This window comes from Ruditapes philippinarum, unplaced genomic scaffold, assembly GCF_026571515.1.
Source record: "Ruditapes philippinarum isolate M1 unplaced genomic scaffold, ASM2657151v2 ctg12834_1_1_1_1, whole genome shotgun sequence".
NCBI lineage: Eukaryota > Metazoa > Mollusca > Bivalvia > Venerida > Veneridae > Ruditapes > Ruditapes philippinarum.
Window position 1 is genome coordinate 1 of NW_026856101.1, and position 15,111 is coordinate 15,111.

Below are 15,111 nucleotides of genomic sequence, written 5' to 3' on the forward strand. Positions count from 1 at the left end.
ATAATATTTGACCAGAAATTCATTATCCATATATTTTTTATATATATTATAAATTTGTTATAAATATTGCAGACCAGTTATATGGCCTAGCGGCTCCGGCTCTATTACCAAAGGACCGTATAGATATTTATTATATACTTTTAAATGAAATATTGAGAAATATTGACGAAATAAAATGTGTATTTTCAGTTTCCGTATTATCACTGAAAAAATTTATTTTTCACTGCAGTGAAACATATTTTCCGTATTTTCACTGGTGTCTTGCCGGACTACTTTCTTTTAAATTCTGCCAGTACACTAACTCTAAGGGAAAGTCTTTCAAATTTTAATGTCAAAAATGAGAAAAATGTATATAATAAACAGAAAATTCAAGTTTTTTCCACAAATACATGATGTATTTTCATCTTGTGGCATGAAAATTACCATATTTCACTCGTGGCTACCGCCACTCATGAAATATTTATTTTCATACCACTCGATGAAAATAAATCATGTATTTATAGAAAAAACTTGAATATCCTCTATATATGGCCATATAATTTGTCAAAAATCTTTATAACTGCTGTAATATAAATTCGTTAAAATACTTTTGATAGGGTAAAGCGATTCTGGTTATATTTAAAAATAGCCGTTTATACAGGGCCATATAACATGTCAAAAATCTTTTTATCACACACCCGTGCCGATTTTGCGACTCCGTAAAAATGGTATTGCACGGCCGTGCATATATTTTGACGTGACGTCATTAGCGTTATACAAACATAATGTAAAGACGCGCTAAATGTTAGCGTTATACTATAAGAATCTTACACCGGCTGCCAGTACAGACCGGAATATCTAGCTCGAGGGTAACTGTTTACAGCGGTAACGAGGCTCTGCCGAGTTTCCGCTAAACAGTTACCCGAGAGCTAGATATTCCCGTCTGTACCGGCAGCCGGTGTTTGATTCTTTTTCTTGCATATTACATGTCAATTATTTTCGGAAAAGAAATTATGAAAACTGATATTCTCATTACGCACTTTTTTCTTATAGTAGCGTATGAACATACAATTTCATTCATAACTGAAAAATGACGTCATCTTAAGAAAGCGATTCATTCATAAAAGGCGCGCGTCAATGACGTCATTTAAAGCACGCGACTTGTCTTACATAGGGGTGTAAGACAGAGTTTTCTAGCACCGGTGTAAACGGTAGATAATGCTGTCTGAGATGCAAGAATATAGGCGCGTCAATGAAAAATGACTCTTATTTCACTTTAAATGGTCTGTATATTGGGTATGCGATAAATAGAAAATTAAATTCGCGTAAGTTCATTACTGAATTTATTGCACTCGCAGAGACTCGCATAATATAATTTTATTCAACTCGTGCAATAAATTCAGTATTGAACTTACACTCATTCAATATCCTCTATATAACTAAATTTAATTACTCCCCTTGAACATTTCTGTTTATTATACATATATCGCAATAAACTACTTGTACTTTACATGCAATGTGAATTTTTTACAAAACTGAAACCAAAGATTTCAACACAATCACTTTATTATTTAACATATATAAAATAACTATAATCTATTATGCAATAGTTTTTCCAGCCTAAACAAATTCTGCAATGTTAACGAACAAAAACACTTAATTCACTTAGTTTCAGACAAAAACCGAATACAAAATCAACTCTCTGATAAAATGGAAAGTTTAACATGTTTATATATCTGTCACTTTGTCTTGAATAAGTTCTTGATTTTATCTCTCTCTGTTAAAAAGACCAAAATGTTTAAAAAAATTACCTCTATAGATTAACAAAATGTACAATAAAAATGCAACAACTCCTGTCACAATTTAAAAGGCAGCACATACTACAAAAACATAATAATAGATTGGAGGATTTGCAAAAACTTCATTCAGCTGAAATAAACTTTACTCATTTTGAAAACTATGAAAGGAACAGTCAATGTAAGCATTTTCAATAAGTTCTTTAAACTATATGTGATCCTCATTTTCTGCCATAAAACAAAGTTTTAAAGGAACTTGATTGTTCACCTGATTTTGCATGAGACAAAAGATATAGATCTACTGGTAATTGACAGTATTTGATGATAAAATCTAATAGCAGGAAAATCGAAGTCGTTTAACTTTCTGCAATGTGAGACATTAAGTTTTATTCTAGATGTGACAATTATTAAATTGGACTGTCTGAAATATCTAACCAATATGTTGATATACAGTGACTGAGCGAACTTAAATCATTGGTAAAGTTTAAATGTTGGAAAGATTAATATTCATGGAATAAAAATAGTTGAAGCCCACGAGCATTTTGGAAAATATTGTGGATGCATCTATCGTTTAGGCTAAATGGAGAAGAAAATTCAAAATTTCTCATAAAAGGCAGAAACATTTAATACGCAGTTGTGGATTCTTTTACATGTTGGTTAAACACTGTCAAGTAAACATTCTAATGGAAGAAATCACAAAATAAACACTAGTATATGCTCTGACATCTACATTCAATGAACTCTGAAACAATTAAAGTATCTTAAACTACAACAACAGTTGGTTATATAGACGACAGTATATTAAAACAAGAAAGAACAACTATCTCCGAAATTCAAACATCCGAATATATCCATTGTTCAAAAGTTATATTTTATAAAATTTATAACGACTTTTTTCACGATACTTTATTAATATTTTTTTTGATAGCTCAAATAGATGATTAAAAATGTTTCAGAATAAGTACATTAGCCTTAAACAACACTACCTTCTATTTATTGCCATGTTTTTGAAAATATTAAAACAAAATAAAAAATTTTCTCTTTAGAATTACAATGCCCTATCTCCAGGAGTAGTGTTTATAACCATTTATATTTTAAAGGCGGTAACTATATATAATGGCATTATCTCTTTTAAAAGAATTAAAGGTTTTTCTTTGACTTACTGGCAATATTTCCAAGTAATTTATCAAATATGATACTAAAAAACTAACTTACTTATGGCAGCCACTTTAAGCAATGGTGTCAATGCTTTTTGACAAAGCAAAATCTGTCACATGACCTCGCACACAATAACTGATTGGCTGATGGACATGATAGGGCAACATAATAATTAATTCCACTATTAATTTCGACAGTGGAAAATGATATACATGCTATTATATCAAGCAGGGTAACCTCATACATAAATGGAAACCACCTGGAGATAGATCTTTTAATTCTGAATCCAGTGGTATATCATACACAATTTTCATGAAAATGGAGATAGGACCTTATAATACTAGCACGATGTTTATAAGTTGTCCTCCTCGTACTTTCCTACGAGTTCTTTTATATTTTTAGGCAGATAGCCACTTTGGGTCAAATTGAACCCATGATGCCATATGACATTCTTATTCACTGTGATATAAATTGGGCCCTTGTTTTTCCTGTATGCCGGAGTCCAGGTTGTTGTCTTTTTTCCCCAGTAGGGTTGCAACTTCAACCTGTTCTCCGGCAGAATTTCAACAACACGGGCTACTTGAGGCCAGTCCTCAGGTGACAGAGGTGTGTCAGTCAAAACCAGGTCGCCTTCTTTGATTTCCTCATCAATAATATGAGTCTTTTTTCCAATTACAACCTGTAAATTTTAATAAAAATAGTGCAGTTTATTTTTAAATAAAGTGACATATTTATTGTTGCCAAATGTGAAAACAATTTTTCATCACATCACAATAATCATTAACAACATTTAAATAAAAAAGCAACATAATTCTGCATTTAACCAAAGTTCATGAATAATTGAAACGAGGACATAAACACTACTGTATTGTACTGTAATGTCTGTTTTTAATGGATGGGCATTCGCATTACATTTTGGGTTTTATATCGCGTTTTATCATTTTTCATAACCATATGTGTGTCTGTTCTTCTGTAACAATACTTCTTCGGAGAAAATGCTGTGGATGGGATGTCATCAAAAGTTATAATTCAATTCGTTCATTACGGTGCATAATTATTGATATTAATTAATCAATATTAATGTATTACATGTATTAAACTCTATCTTAGAGATTAAATAACAATGATTTATTTCATTCAATTGTTATTGACAATGTCTTTATTTATTTTAGAACTGTATGTTAGATCTATACTTTTGTTGGCGTTTTAACAATTTCTATACTGTTTGTCAATCTTTACACTTACTATATTTATAACCGCAATTCAAATTCACGATTTTTTTAACCCTGAACCTCCTAAAATCTCTGAATAGACTAACCCGAAATGCAAAAATACGGTTCAAGGCTAAGAGTCGTATAGCATGACGTCATAAATAAGTTTGTGCCGTGTGCAAATTTGATTGACACTTTTTGTAGCATAATTTCGATCACATGACTTTTGTTTACTGAGCATCTATTGGTCAATGTAAGTTTTCCCCGCTCTTTTTTTATCGACCGAGCTGCGAGCTGGTTTAGTATCATTTAGAAATTTAATACCATTGGAATCACATGGCGATCTCCAGAAAAAAAAAAGTTAAAAAAAAAAAATTTCCATACAAGGCAAATGATGATTGAAATTTACATCAAAGATTGGTAAGTGTTTTTATATACACTTAACAAATCTTATAAGTGTGCATGTATAAATATCTAATAATGCGAGTCAATGTTGACACTATCATGCTGAAATTTTCAATAAATACAGATGAGAGACATGGTATGATATTCTATTTATTTAATGTCATAACAAACACAAATTTAACAAGCATGTCAAATAAAAGTGATTGCGCGTAAAAACTAAATGTGGCAAAATTATGATATCTGTGATCTTTTTTTCTTAATCAACATATACCGACGTTGACTTATATAACAACATCGCTGTTTCATTTATCGTTGTACATTTAATTTTGTGGTAGATGTAAGTCTTAAGAAATCTTGGCTCGTTACTAGGCAAGGTCTGTTGCAATCCACAGGGAAATTCAGCAAGACTGTTTGCACTAACAATGGGTTCATTAATCGTTTATAAATAGTGATCTCAGCGCTGATCATAACGAATATGATGAGCTTTAGTAATATCTAAAGAACAACATATGATGCAGTTTCTTCAGGATATCTAACAAACACACGTCCTGGGCGCCAACTATCTTTCTGAACATTTATTAACAACATTAACTTTATGAAATATCACCAATATCTCTGGACTTAAATGTGATAGAAGCTACACGGAAATGTCAAAGAAGCTTTATGGGGTTAAATGAACGGCATCTTAAGAAGTTTTGGTACTGTGCCACAAACTATCGCCTACGAATATGCGAAAAGTGTCCAAAAGTGAATAAATCTAACTATATATTACCAAAAAAAAGATTGGGTCAAATCCATGCGACAACGCTGCTTGAAATTAATGAATGTTGAAATTAACAGTCCAGATGGCCATACGACATTTGAATAATTTTTAATGGTCATTTTTTGCGACATTGGCTTATAACGCATTATCACATTTATTGGGCATGTTCATTAAATATGTGTTTCTGATGAAATTTAATAAATGTAATATCATATCATATCTCTCAACTGTATAAATTGAAAATTTCAGGATGATCATACCAAAAATGACACACATATCAGACCATTTATGCATGCACACTTATAAGATTTGTTAAGTGTAGATTCTATTTGACAATTAAATATTTCACGGCACAGGAGATATAAAATGTTTGTTTACTGACCGGCAAAATTTTTTCATATGTCTGGTGTTTCAGCAAGTTAGATAATTTTTTGAAAATTTTGAGGCAATCGAGCATTTGAAAAATATTTATTTTGAATTTTAAAAATATACGATTGGAATAAATGTTATAGCAATCTCAAGGTTTTGGGCTAGCTTTGTGAATGCGTGTACTACTGGTCGGGAACCATTAACTGGACACTTTTTCAACAGTTTCTATACATATTTCATAATTTCAAACCTAGAGAGCTGAATACCTTTAATAATTGGGCTACTGGCATGCGAGCAGTTCCCGTACAGAAGCAGTACCCGTATTTTTCCTTTAAACGCTTGATTTTTACTTGCATTCTTCAAAAATTCATTTCAAATCAAACAGATACATAAACGAGACAAAATCTAAGTGTCAGTTCGGCAGTATGTATATAAAGTCTCATTTTAAATCACTTTCACCTGTGCGTCGTCAAAACGTGACCTTGTTTTCTCTGGGGGATTTCGTCCTTGCGCGCATGGCCATGCGCAAAAATACTTACACGCGAGGCTTGTTAAAGGGTTTTCCACTAATACCACCTGTTTACAAATAAGTAGGCAATGTGATGTAAACTTGTTTAATTATCAGAATGTTGACCAATATTACAATATATAATAATTTTATGGCTTTGATGCGTTAAATATCATGCATACAAGCATGCTATTGCATGTGAATGCGTTGGGGTAACGGTACCGGGTAATTGATACCCGCGTTTAGTCTACGCTCTATTTCCTGAATTACATCTCTTAGATAATGGTCTGTTCAACAATTGTAAATGAAAAATAGGTCCGATATAATAAAATTGTATAATTATAATTGGTTAGATTTTATGTACGCGAACTACTTCTCTTCATACAAAATAATGGATAATTTCCGTACCCCATATGAGGCCTCATAAGTAAGGGTTATTCTATGTTTAGAACATCATGGAATTTCCATGATTTGTGTGACGAGCTGAATATTGATGTGTAACATTCAAATTGTGGTGAGTGAGCGTAATAAAAAATAATGTTTAAGTAACTGTGATTTTTGTACGGGAACTGCTCGCATGCCAGTATATGTAATAAATTATTAACACTAAAATTGGTACTTACTTGTGGAATGGGCTCATCTTCTGGAGTAAGGTGCTCAACAGGCTCTTCCTGCACTATTGCATCGCACTTCTTTTCCCTAAGGTTTTGAATTAATGACAGTGGCGGTAATTCATCATCATCTGTTTGAAAATAAATAGAGAATACTAAATTTAATGAACAAGTTGAATAAAATCATATTCTCCAAGCCTCTGGTGAAGAAATTATTTTATTCAGAGTTCAATAAATTTAGTATTGAATCTACACATAATTGAGCTGTGTCACGACAAAAACAACATGATTGGTTTGCACCCAAAATGGATCCAGACCAGCCTGCGCATCCGCACAGTCTGATGAGGATCCATGCTGTTCGCTATCAGTTTCTCAAGTGGTAAAAGGGTTGGTAAGCGAACAGCATGGATCCTGATCAGACTGCATTACTTTAATTATAAAAGACTATATATTTCATATGCAAAGGTTTGCTAGAAATGAATCGTGCACTAAAACAAGTAAACAAGTTTATTGATTTAACTGCTGATTAGCAATATCGTTTTTTACTTGCCGTTTAGCTTTATATATTTTTTTTCTTTATTCCTTGAAAAATACATTATATAAATATGGAGAAAATGCCCCCTATTTCATTTAGTGTAATTCTTTAAAATTAAAAAAAAAACTATTAATAAGAATGACCAATTTAACTGACAAGCAATCCGCTGTACCCTTAAATCCACTATTGCGTAAGCAACTGTAATGATGTTAAATTGAATTATTACCTTCCTCTTCTAATTCTGATAAAAAGCTGTCCCACCAGGATGCAATTTTTTCTTTGTTGTAAAACCTTTTTTTTTGTAATAAATAAAAAGAAATTAAATAAGTATTTATATTACAGTATGGAATATTAAATTTGAAAATGAAAAAGCTTTACATTATACTTAGGCCTAAAAAAAAAAATGTTGTGTTTCCGGTGGCTCGACCGACCCTATTTTTTAGCGCCGACCCAAAGATTTTTATCGATGTACAAAAAAAAAATGGCGCCCGTACCGAAGACTGGTTTTAGTATTGCCAGTCGACAACGATGTGAGGCACAGACGATTCGTGTTCCAATTACGCATTAACGCGCACCGGCTATTATGGCGGCACAACAAGCAGCCGAAGTGTCACTGCTGGCGATTTTCTTTAAAAATACGATCATAGTTTGGCAAAACAGGAAATCAAATTAATTGACCACAGCAAAACAGCTCAAAACATTTTTCGGACGTGCATGGTCATGTTAAGAGTGATAATATTAAAATTGATGCCAGTTGTTCGGTAAGATATTAAAAAAAATGAAAACGAAAGTCGAGTCATGCCATTGGTAAAATTTATTTCAAAATAGAAGATTGAAGACTAGGTTTGGTAGTTTAACATTTTTAAGTACTTTTATATGCTATAGAATATAATTTAAAGTCCATATAATCCGTATCTGGACATATCTACAATCGTTGATTGACTGAAAAAAAAAAAAAGTCCGACCTACCGACCGACCCTACTTTTTTTCGCCTCTACACCATAAACACATCACTTTTTTTTTTTAGGCCTTAATTCTTCTATCAGACTATTACACAATATATATGAACAGCTGAAAAATGTAATCCTCACATATGCCTTAATCATTGTTTTATTGGAAACTGAGGAGAAAGCAAATTTAACCACCAAACATAAAGTCCAACTTGACGTGTTAAAATTGAAATAGATATTTATTCTTTGTGCAATATTTTATAATAATGCATATTTTTTTTCGTTCAAATGCTTTGTAATTAATCATTACTACGCATTTGAACACTCTTATTGCATATTATTCTACAACATTGCACTCAGAATTGATATCTATTTCCTAAATAATTTCAGTTAATTATTTATAATTGCATTAGTGTTATTGTGATCAGTTTATCATAAAAATGCTTTGTAAAATTTCACGATTAACTTACTAAAATTGAAAAACAGCATAAATATCTTTATCAACTGAATACGGTTTTAGCACAGAAATCATTTAGATATTTAGTTAAAGACGATGTATTTTTACTAAACTTTTAAATACATGTCCAATTGCTCTGAAAACCATATCTGGAACCCATTTTACATTAATTCATGCAAAAGTGAAAAAAAATTTCAATGTTTAGATTTACCTTGCCACTTGATCTGTGTCGTGTCTCAATCTCTCGAAATCTAAATTGTCAACATTTGGTTTGATTTTTAGCTCGACTTTTCTATGAAAAGGGGAGCTATCCTACTCGCCCCGGCGTCGGCGTCGGCGTCGGCGTTGGCGTTGGCGTCACACCTTGGTTAAGTTTTTCGTACCACCCCACTTTATTTCAGAAGTATTACAAGTATGGCTTTGAAACTTACCATACTTGTTCACCATCATAACCTCCATCTACAGACAAGAGTACATAACTCTGTCAAGGTTTTTGACAGAATTATGGCCCTTTTTTGACTTAGAAAGTGTATTGAGCTTGGTTAAGTTTTTTGTACCACCTCACTTTATTTCAAAACCATTGGAGGTATTGCTTTGAAACTGACCATACTTGTTTACCATCACGACCTTCATCAACAGACAAGAGGACATAACTCTGTCAAGGTTTTTGACAGAATTATGCCCCTTTTTGACTTAGAAAATACATTGAATATGGGTAAAATCCACTTATTGCCTTAACCCTTTGAGATATTGCTTTGAAACTTTTAATGCTATTTCACATCATTACCCCCATCTGTACGCAAGAGAAGGTAACTCTGTCAAGGATTTGTTTTAAAAATTAAGGCCTTTTATCGACTTAGAATCTTGGTTAAGTTTTTAGTACCAGTCCACTTTTTGACTGAACTGTTTGAGATATTAATTTGAAAGTTGGAATACTTGTTTACAATCATGATTCCCAAACATGTCCAGGAGAAGGTAATTCTGTCAAAGATTTTATTTGAATTATGGCCCTTAACTGTCAATGTTTTGTATTATAGGCAAGCACTAAAAAACTTAAAAAATCTAAAAAAATTCATTCCTATCCACTGAACCTGCAGTGTTCAAGGGTATCACACAATTCAGTAAAATAATTCTTCACTAAATATCTTAATGCTCATGGCCATTGTTCACTTTAAAAATACAGAGATTCTTGTATTGCCTTTTACTGCAAAAACTTTTTTTATTGGCAAGCAATAAAAAAGTCGAGCGCGCTGTCTTACGGACAGCTCTTGTTTTAATTGGACCATCATCCATATCTTGTAGTAAGTACTTGTCACTGCCTGTGCTTGTTATCCATTTCTTTGAAATAGTAAAATAGTCCTTGAATAATTATCTAAAGTCAACATTGTTCAATGTTTTAGTATAAAATTGTCTCTCTTTTAAGTTAACAAGATTCAAGATTAAAGTAATAATTTTCATGTGATTTTAATACAATTTTTTTCTAAATTTCTACATGTATTTCTAACGCAATAATGGCCTTTTTTTTTCTTCATATTTTGGCATTTTCAAGTTTTGGTAATTAACATTTGGTGTAATTGCTTTTGTTGAATCTGGCAGTCTGATCATAGGCCATATGGGCCTTTAACTTTGGCAGAAGTATAGACCAGGACAAATAATCATAGGCCCAAAACATTTTAAAATTTATTGTGCAAAATAAATTACATTTTATTTGTATCGAGATGCAATTTAGGCACAATTGCATGGATTGTCAGTCTGCCACTTTTCATAAAAATTCTTTTTTTCTGTTTTTATTTACTTTTCATCATTACTTGTCAATCTACTGGTTTTCACTATTTGTTTTAACTATGAAAAGAAATTATCAATATCAACAAAGCAAGTGTTGCATTCACTGTTTCCTGGTTTCGCTTGAAAATGATGTATTTGATTAATAACTTTTTAATTAAAGGACTAAATAATATTGTATGTAAAATAAATAATATTGTATGAAAGATAAAAATATACTGGTTTCCTAGCAGTTTCCGTCCCCTAGCAGTTTTCTGGTCGTTTATCATTTTCGTCCAGTAGTCTATTTTTACCAGTAAGGCATCCACATTACTTCATCAATCAGAGAGACATTTGATTTCTATGCTAAACAGTACAATGATTTATTTGTTTTGAAGTTTTTCCTTTTATTTAAAGTTACATTTGTAAGAGAACTTGCGACTTTCAAAAATAAGCAACACCTGGGGAATTCTAGTTTGAATATCCATGCGCAATAACTTAACCCCATTTTAGGTAAATCAATACTTCGGAAAATATTTTTGCAGACGACACGGAAAAGGTTGGGAAGTTCTGTTTGTCTGATAAAACCATCTTAACCTTTTACCCCATGAGCATATTGCGAAAAATGGCCGTTTTCATTGAAAAGCCTCCTGTAACAAGTTCAAACTGCTATGAAACTATGAAAAATGCTTCAATACTGATGAAACTTGGCACAAATGTTGACTACACCATAGCCTCTGTAACAGCATGCTCAATTGTAAATTTCCTGTTACCATGGCAAGGGGGGGACATCTCAAATTGCCAAAAATCACTATTTTGCATTGTTTTTTTCCATCAAAACTGATTTCAAAGTGCTGCAACTTCTCAATGAATAGAGATAGAGTAAAAGGCTTTTCAGCGTCGGTTACTAGTTACCCTAAGATCGACCTGAGGCCATTTTAAGCTTGTCACATGTCCAATATTTTCTTGGCGATGAGGGGGACTCTGCCCTCCTCCAAACCCCCCAAACAGAAGGGGACATATCCCCCTTCTGGCAACCCCCTGATGTAACATTTGGATGGGGGACCGCGCCGAAAAAGTGGTCACTTTTTTTAACAACATTTCTCATACGAAAAACAGTGTTTGGGACCTAAATAGAGCATTTTTTTCACTGTTTGAGGCCTTAAAAAGGGAGGGGGGGGGGGGGCGAAAAGCCGTCGAAACACGCTTATATGAGGGAAAAGGTTAACATTGCTTTATGGTATAAATACTTTTAAGGAAAATCAATGATCCTGGGGTGGGGTCAATTTTAACCCCAAGGGCCCTTATTTGAACAAAAATGGTAGACACCTATTAGAAGATGTTGATGCTAAATATCTTAGCTCTAGCTCTAAAGGTTTTTTAAAAGAAGATTTTTTAAGTTTTTGCTATAAACATAAAGGGAAAAAGAACGACCCCCTGGGGTGGGGCCAATTTTGACCCCAGGGCTTTTATTTGAACAAACTTTGTAGACACCCACTAGAAGATGTTTCATGCTTAATAGCTAAGCTCTAGCTATTTGGGTTTTTTAAAAGTAGATTTTTTAAGTTTTTACTATATACAAATAAGGAAAATCAATGACACCCCCCCCCCCGGGCGGGGCCAATTTTTGACCCCAGGGCATTTATTTGAACAAACTTGGTAGACACTGACTAGATGATGTTTCATGCCAAATATTTAAGCTCTAGCTCTTACGGTTTTCTAAAAGAAGATATTTTAAGTTTTTTCTTTTTGTTGCCATGGTTACCAGAGTTCTGCTTGGAATTTAATTCTTTGAATAATTTTTAAAGTTGACTACCAAAGGAACATTTCTGTGAAGTGTGAATGAAATTGGCTTAGTGGTTTATGAGGAGATGTCATTTAAAGTTAAAGTTTACGGACGGATGACGGACGGACGAAAAGCGATCACAAAAGCACACCATGGCACTTTGTGACAGGTGAGCTAAAAATTTTCTCTTATTTGTTGATTTTATCCCATAATTGGATGGTTTCTTTTCAAATAAGCAATTATATATATTTTGAATATGTTCCATTTGATTCTAGCATAATACGGTCAGTTTTAGTTTTATAAACAATGAAAATAAAATCGGGATCAACTGATCCTGATCCTGATATTTTTTTTGTGAACACGGGGCCAGACGTTGGTTCAGTATTGATTCGTCCCTGAAAGTTTTGTATTTAAACAGTACGAAAATTGAAAGGGCGGATGCATCGGAAATCATGGTTGGCTAAACGCATCTTAAGATAAACAAAGCACAACAGGCAAAATTTTAGCATCATTATGAGAAGAGAGGAAATAATACCTTATTAAAGGCTTAATTAGAATTGTGAAATTTTATCAGAATTGTGAATGGGTCCGTTATTCGGTACCACTTATATAGGGAAAAAAATTTCTGAATGATCATACACCGGCATAGTTCTCAATTACAATATCATTACCATACTATTATATTTAAAGGCTATACGGAATTGATGAGTATAAACTTAAATTACTTTTGTATGGGCAGCCTCGATTAGTCCTTGCAGCCTAACACATGCGTCTTATTTTCCTGTGCTTCAACTGGGCAAAATTAGTACATGTATTTAATGGTGTACTTTATGTGACCTATTGATTTTAGGGTCACAAGGTCAAAGGTTAAGGTCATTATTAATAACTTAAGTATTAATCAACCTACATCTGTAAAATTTTATAGGATGAACAGCTAATTCCCATGTCTTACAAATGCTTCATCCTTACAAAAAAAAAACACTTTCGGGCATATAATGCTCCGCCTAGCGATGCTCTTGTTATATAATAAAATAATCAACTTAGTCAGTATGTCATCTGTCGATGAATATCACATCATATTCAATGGCTCACTAGTCAATAATAGTATAATATTGAATTTACTGTTCCATCTATTGGTAATTTTAATGTTATCATTACAACAATTATTCCTGAAAGATCAAATCAGTTGCTATGTTATTAGACAATTGGAAAGGTTCCTTATTTGACTGTAATATTTTTAAATGTTTACAAATTTATTTTTTTTAATTTATTTACTTTTTTTTTAATTTTTTTATTTTTGCAAAAATATGACTATAAATAAGTACGATATCACATCATGGTCATGTATGGTTAGGAATTGGTAATATTTAATCAGTGTCTGTTCACTGAGTGGGGATTGGGGTTTCACCAAAAATTTTGAGAATCCCTGACCCAACCTCTCCTCCCCGGCAGAAAAAGAAGCAAAAAGATCAACAAAAGTAATAGTTTCTCACTTTTCATTAATAATCACCTCATTGTTTTTTCAATACTAGAAACAATACATAACTATTTGACCGTTTTTTTGGGAAAGTTCATATATATATATATATAGCAACCAAAAAAAGTCAATTTCTGTTAAACTCTCTCTTTTATATTTGCCTTAAAACATTTTGGACCATTTCAAATAAATATGATACTTAGCAAAATACTGCGTGCTGCATGAACTCTAGATGTCCTTGTTTATTTTATTAATTTTTTTAGAAAAGCGTGTATTAAAACTGAAAAATCTGTTTAAAAGTTATTGTAAAATTTATTAAAAACAACTCTTACATTATAATTAAAGTATATCTTAATTGCTATATAATCTATTGATTTTTAACCAAACTTTTAAAGGTTTATTAAAAAAAATTTACCTTTCTTTTTCCTCCCAATTTTTTCTAATCCATGTTCCATCAAGTTTTGTATGAATTCGCCATTATTCATGCTCTTGTTTAGCTACAAATGTAAGTTTAAAAAAGTTAATGATATAAAATCAATTATATAGATGTCTATGAAATACCGTTTATAAATTACATGGATAATAGTTGCTATATAGAGGATATGTACTTTGTTTTGCATGTAAGATTGAAATATAATTTCACTGAGAGAACACCAGATGCAATATTTTCACAAGTGGCATAGCTGGTGTTTATAAATGAAAAATATTTCAATCTTGGGTGTAAAGCAAATAAATTTTCTTTTTATTTCATGTTTTTTAAGACATTTTCAGTATTTTTTACAGATTTTGCCGTGTAACATATCGCATTCTCCTTTGTGACGTCATCACATCATGACGTCACATCATCAATTTTGAAATATAGCTGTTAAATTTCTCTAATTATGCCCCCATTTTGAAAAAAAGGGGGTATATTGCTTTGCACTTGTCGGTCCGTCGGTCCGTAGACCAAATGGTTTCCGAGTGATAACTAAAGAACCCTTAGGCCTAGGAACTTCAAACTTGGTATGGTGATTGGTCATGACCAGTAGATGACCCCTATTGATTTTGGGGTCAAGGGGTCAAAGGTCAAGGTCACATTGACCTTGAAAGCAAAAACTGTTTCCAATCAATAACTAAAGAACCTTAAGGCCTAGGAACTTCAAACTTGGTATGGTGATTGGTCATGACCAGTAGATGACCCCTATTGATTTTGGAGTCAAGGGGTCAAAGGTCAAGGTCACATTGACCTTGAAAGCAAAAACGGTTTCCGATCAATAACTAAAGAACCTTAAGGCCTAGGAACTTCAAACTTGGTATGGTGATTGGTCATGACCAGTAGATGACCCCTATTGATTTTGGAGTCAAG

General features: G+C 32.5%; 1 long non-coding RNA gene across 1 annotated transcript; it reads right to left on the bottom strand.

The window, feature by feature from the left end:
- Positions 1 to 8: 8 nt before the first annotated feature.
- Positions 9 to 9,022, bottom strand: LOC132745405 (uncharacterized). The gene is made up of 4 exons (XR_009627833.1): positions 8,954 to 9,022; positions 7,562 to 7,626; positions 6,813 to 6,931; positions 9 to 3,612 (listed from the first exon to the last, which is right to left on the bottom strand). It is a non-coding gene; the product is annotated as an uncharacterized LOC132745405 (long non-coding RNA).
- Between the last annotated feature and the right edge of the window lie 6,089 nt (positions 9,023 to 15,111).